At 37.7% G+C, this 5,938-nt stretch overlaps 1 long non-coding RNA gene across 1 annotated transcript; it reads left to right on the forward strand.

The window, feature by feature from the left end:
- Positions 1-221: 221 nt before the first annotated feature.
- Positions 222-2,444, forward strand: LOC122972799. Its single transcript, XR_006399852.1, has 3 exons — positions 222-660; positions 801-1,352; positions 1,626-2,444. It is a non-coding gene; the product is annotated as an uncharacterized LOC122972799 (long non-coding RNA).
- Positions 2,445-5,938: the final 3,494 nt, after the last annotated feature.

Here is a 5,938-nt window from a genome sequence, read left to right on the forward strand (position 1 = left end):
CCCATTTTATTACTTTATATTCATGTAATACACAACAAATGTCAATTAGATGGTAATCTGCATGACAAATTAAGAAAAAGAAAAAAAATTGGTTATAATAATCATCTGCTTATAGTGACCAATGTGACCTGGACAGAAGTGATCACTATAAGCGGTTTCCACTGTAATGTAGAAATCTGCAACCATTTAGCAATCAGTCTGCATACATCAGACTGATATTACAGTATTTATATTACCATATATTATCATATTTCTTTTATTCATAAATACATCTTTAAACAAAAGAATAATGTTTTGGTTGTCTTCTTATTCATTACTTCTCTGATTAAGTTTCATAAGTAATGAAACCCATGATCTGAGACAAATATATGTTCTTTCTGTTTTTGTCAGTGGACTTCCCTCCAAAAGGTATGTGAATATTTGAATATTCCACGATCAACTCCCAAGAGATTTGCCTAGCATCGTTGGCTGTCAGCTTATGATGTTGATATCAGCACTCAGACAATGCTTCTTGCCTACAAAGTACTATACTTTGGGTCATGGATGAAGAGGACAAGACCCTCTACAAGGAAGCTTTGGAAAAAAAAACTATGCTGATCACAGTGTGAATAAAAAGGCATAGACGTATTCAGTCTCTTCACAGTCAATTCAGCAGGAAAGGTAACTCAGTCCATTGTAAATGTAAATTAACAGGTATACAAGTGTGGACAAATTAATGGAAACACCCATCATGTGTCAAATGGTGTGTCAGAGTTGGCCTGAATGTCCTCTGATATGTGCATTAACAATCTTGTTTACAGGTGTTCCTAATAATGTGGTCAGTGAGTGCCTACTAATTTTGTAGAGCTTTGTTTTACAAAACAGAGCTTCATCTCAGTGTTTACACTGATGTCCTGGTTGTTCTTAAAGAATATGTCATGATGTTCCAGGTATGTTTTATGAAATAAATACCCTACTGATTCTCAACTATGATAAACTCCCACTGAAACTGATTCTCATAAAGTTTGGATAATTAGTTTAGACGGAAATGTGTTTAAAATGATTCTTTCTAATTATTATACCAATCTTGTGTATAAACAATAACTAATAGCTCTGTCTTTGGTAAGATGTTATAGATTGTATGCCAGAAATTCACATCCATCTCTCAGACAATATTACTTCCTCCTCAGAGTCGGGACACCCCTGTCCACAAGTTGCACAACAAGCAGCTGCAAGTTTTCACCAACTTCCTCCGTTGTGAAGCCAGAACACCTGCCACCAGTCCCCAAGAACCTGACAAACTGCTGCCTGCAAGAGAGGTGTACGGGGGTCAAGAGGCAGACAGATTCAGACAGGCCCATTCACAACACCCTGTGAGTGGTTGAAAAACATGTATAGTAATATAGTACAGGACTATAGGTTTTACAAATGTTGCTTCATTATCAAAACTAATGTGCACAATATACAACTGAGATGTTCCAAAAGCTTTTCAGAGAGAACCGAAAACATCTGATGGTGGTTATAAAGGTTTATAAACATGTACATTACATTCAGAAAGGGAGATGCTAACTTTTGAACCAAAGCAATGTTTACTGCTACCAATAGTGAAGGGGCAAAACTATGCCTCTATGTCATCTTTATTTCAGCTGTTGAAGCCCTTCCTAGACAGAGAATTCCAGGCATACACTGCATGTGGGAAATACATGCAGAAAATGCTACTGCTGGAGAGCAGGACCCTGCAGTGCCTGTCTGCTGTTGACCCAATGGCAAGAGGGCACTCAGACTGGATGTCGGCTGAGAAAACTAATTGAGAGCCAGTTTCTACCTGGTGATGTGGATGCTCCCAGAGAGATTCTGCAGTACCCCGTTGACCACAGCCTGCCCACTTTTCAGGAGACAATGCTGTAAGATTGTGAGCTACTGTCTTTGAGACCATAAGATATCCAGCTCTCAGCCAAGCACTGAGGGCTGCATTGTCAGTGCTCCATGGGCCGCTGGTGGAATCCTCTTTCAATCTCATATCTGACATCATCAACCCGAGAAGCACCACCACAACAACATTTCCAATTTGAGTGTGGTCCAAACTGTGAAACACACCTTGCTGTCCCGGAAGCAGACGGTAGTGGAAATGTTCTAAAGAGACATTAAGTTCGGGCCAGTGGACAAGTTGATGTGCCAAAACATGACATCAGCAGGCACCAAGGACAAAGCTCTGACAGAGCAAGCAGCTCTGAGGGAGAGAGAGTGCAGATGTGAGTTTAACTGCCAGCCATGCACAAGTGCTGCTGAAGCACGATGAGGCATGGCTGAGCAGGAAAAGCTGGCAAGAAGAAGGCATGTTGCAAAGCAGCGCAAACTTGCATGCATACTTAAAAAAATTAAAAGAAAGAAAAGCATGACATTGTGGTTAAAATAGTCAAATAATCATTTCATCTGTAAATTTACAAGTAAAAACAGTAACTTTTCATTCCAGTTATTGTACTTCAGTACAGTACTTTTTTTTTTGCATATAAAAGTAATAAATAAGTAAATAAGTCCCAACACATTATGAACGTGTTGCCACTTAAATTAAAATATATCCATGACAGTTCCCAGCCAGCAGATTTACTGGCATTATTGTGTCATCTGATCAATTTTAACCAGTTTTGCTGGCTAGTTCAGCAAACATTAGTAATTAATTAACTTACAGTAAGCTTATATTATCTGATTGACTGAAGATAATTGGCAATTTTACAATTATGTTTCATTCATTACAATATTTGTCATGTTTGTCCAATGTTTAAGTGAGTAAATTTCAGATAATTCTCTGAAAATTGCATCCGTAGAGTACTTAATTTGATTTTCTCTAATTTGATGAAAAAGTGAAGTCTGCAAGAAAAAAAATACAATCAATTTGATAAAGTTTATTAATAAATGTTTCTGCTTGTGCAGACTGTCATTTAAATGTGATAAATTGACACATGTTCAAATTAGTAATTTTATTTTGTTTTGGTGTTTGTTGAAAAAATGTTTACAAAATGTACAATATATATTGTATTACTATTATTATTTCTGGTGCTTGCAGAATTATTGTTTATCCCTCGAAGTCTTAATGAAGGTAAATTCAGTAAACTTTACTCAAAGAAAATTTGAATTTGCTATTTTTTAAATTTTGGTTAAGTATATGTTCATACAAGTATATATCTAAAAACAAAGTTTTTTGTAAATAAAATAATCGTTTATCAAAACAAGATTTTTTATTGTTGTGTTCTAATTTTCTAATTCTCAAAATGCGTATTAAAATCATTAAAATGTTCTTCTGGAGGACAACGCCCTGGACCCGCCTCCCTACTATTAGTTTATTTTCTTATCACCTTTTTCCACTTCTCTGGACTTTGCTGGTCAGTAGTTTAGATTTGACTGTACTGCTCAATCATGTGTGATTCTAGTCATTACACTCAAACTGACTATCAGCAAAAGACAGTGAGTGAGTCACTTGACAGTTAGCCTGAGACCTGACTATAAGCATCTAAATAAATGCTGGTATTGTCAACATTTAACCAATCTCATGTTTACATGAACCTGCTTTTTGTAGTTGATGCAGCCACAGAAAATGTACTGACTTTTCAGAATAGCCTAATTGGAATGAATGATCTAATATTTTTTGTTTGTGTGCTGTACCATGTTACAAGAAAAGAAAAGTTTGAGGATTTGTGTTTCATTTTTGGCTCTTACATAACAATTGTTAATATAGCATGCAATTTGACAACCTGGCCACCTCTATCAAAATCTGTTGTTGTATCACAAATCCTCCTTAATCTTTGAAACTGCACATAAGGTATATTTCTTTTTTCTTTTGCACATAGAGAGGATATGATGGCTAATCGACCATCAAATCCTTTTGCAGAGACTGGAACATTTAATTGGCATTAAAGGAACTGCATTAAGCTGGTTTAAGTCCTATTTATCAGACCGATTTCAGTTTGTATATGTTAATGATGAATCCTCCGTGAAGGCAACGATTAGACACAGAGTTCCACAAGGTTCTGTACTTGGACCAATTCTATTCACCTTGTATATGCTTCCTTTAGGTAATATTATTAGGAAACACTCCATAAATTTTCATTGTTATGCAGATGATACCCAATTATATTTATCAATGAAGCCAGATGAAACCAATCAGTTAAACAAACTCCAAACATGCCTTAACGACATAAAGACCTGGATGACCTGCAATTTTCTACTACTAAATTCAGATAAAACTGAAGTTATTGTGCTTGGCCCTAAACACCTTAGAAACACATTATCTAATGATATAGCTACTCTGGATGGCATTACCCTGGCCTCCAGCACCACCGTAAGGAATCTGGGAGTTATCTTTGATCAGGATATGTCCTTTAACTCCCACATAAATCAAATCTCAAGGACTGCCTTTTTTCAATTGTGTAATATCACAAAAATCAGGCACATCCTGTCCCTAAAAGATGCAGAAAAACTAGTTCACGCATTTGTTACTTCTAGGCTGGATTATTGCAATTCCTTATTATCAGGCTGCCCTAACAAGTCTCTAAAGACTCTCCAGCTGGTCCAGAATGCAGCTGCACGTGTACTGACTAAAACTAGAAAAAGAGATCACTCTCTCCCATTTTAGCTTCGCTACATTGGCTTCCTGTAAAATCTAGAGTAGAATTTAAAATCCTTCTCCTAACTTACAAAGCCCTTAATGGTCAGGCACCATCATATCTTGAAGAGCTCATAATACCGTGTTATCCCCCCAGAACACTGCGCTCCCAGTATGCAGGCTTACTGGTGGTTCCTACAGTCTTTAAAAGTAGAATGGGAGGCAGAGCCTTCAGCTATCAGGCTCCTCTCCTGTGGAACCATCTACCAGATTCGGTCCGGGGTGCAGACACCCTCTCTATGTTTAAGAGTAGGCTTAAAACTTTCCTTTTTGATAAAGCTTATAGTTAGGGCCGACCAGGCTCGCCTTGGATCAGCCCTTAGTTATGTTGCTATAGGCCTAGACTGCTGGGGGACTTCCCATGATGCACTGAGCTCCTCTCTCCTCCTCCTCCTCTCCATCTGCATGCATTCATGTAACATCAATGCATGTCAATAACTTTGCTTCTTCCCCGGAGTTTTTTGTGTTTTCTCATCTCACAGGAAACCCTGGGTTCTGGGCCGAGCCTTCGCGGTCCTTCACAGTCCTGATGGCATCCTTCCCTGGCTATTGTCCCCCTTCCCCCTTTCCCTCTCTCTTTCTCTCTCTCAACCCAACCGGTCAAAGCAGATGGCCGCCCACCAAGAGCCAGGTTCTGCTTGAGGTTTCTACCCGTTAAAGGGGAGTTTTTCCTTACCACTGTCGCCAAGTGCTTGCTCATGGGGGAATTGTTGGGTCTCTGTAAATTAAAGAGTACAGTCTTGACCTGCTCTATGTGAGAAGTGCCTTGAGAAGACTTTTGTTGTGATATGGTGCTATATAAATAAAAATTGATTGATTGATTGATAATGATTCTTGCTCCAGCATCACTGAAACAAAAACATTTCTTGATTTCAAAACTGGTAAAACAATCAGAGAAATTTTATTAACTGTAACACCACCTTTGCAGTACATCATCTTGTTTGTAATTTGTTTTTGTTTTTTGTTTTTTTTTACATAGGATGTACAAAAAGATGCCTTAAAGACAGACTCTTTGAACACAAATATTCAATACAATAGCAAAATGTGGATTATCCAATTGGAAAGCATTTTAAGGAGGTATATAACAGCAATGGTTGTTTATTAAGAATTGAGAATTTGGAATGGGTTAAATCATCCGTTAGAGATGGAGACTGTTTACACCAAGCGGCAACAACCACAGCTTGAAATAGAAGCCATTGTGGAAGTACAATTACTTAAGTATAAGTATTTAAAGTGCAATACCACTGATGGTTGCTAGGTGCTGGCTTCATTATGGTCTCAATCACTAAATTCAGGCCT

This window comes from Thunnus albacares, chromosome 21, assembly GCF_914725855.1.
Source record: "Thunnus albacares chromosome 21, fThuAlb1.1, whole genome shotgun sequence".
NCBI lineage: Eukaryota > Metazoa > Chordata > Actinopteri > Scombriformes > Scombridae > Thunnus > Thunnus albacares.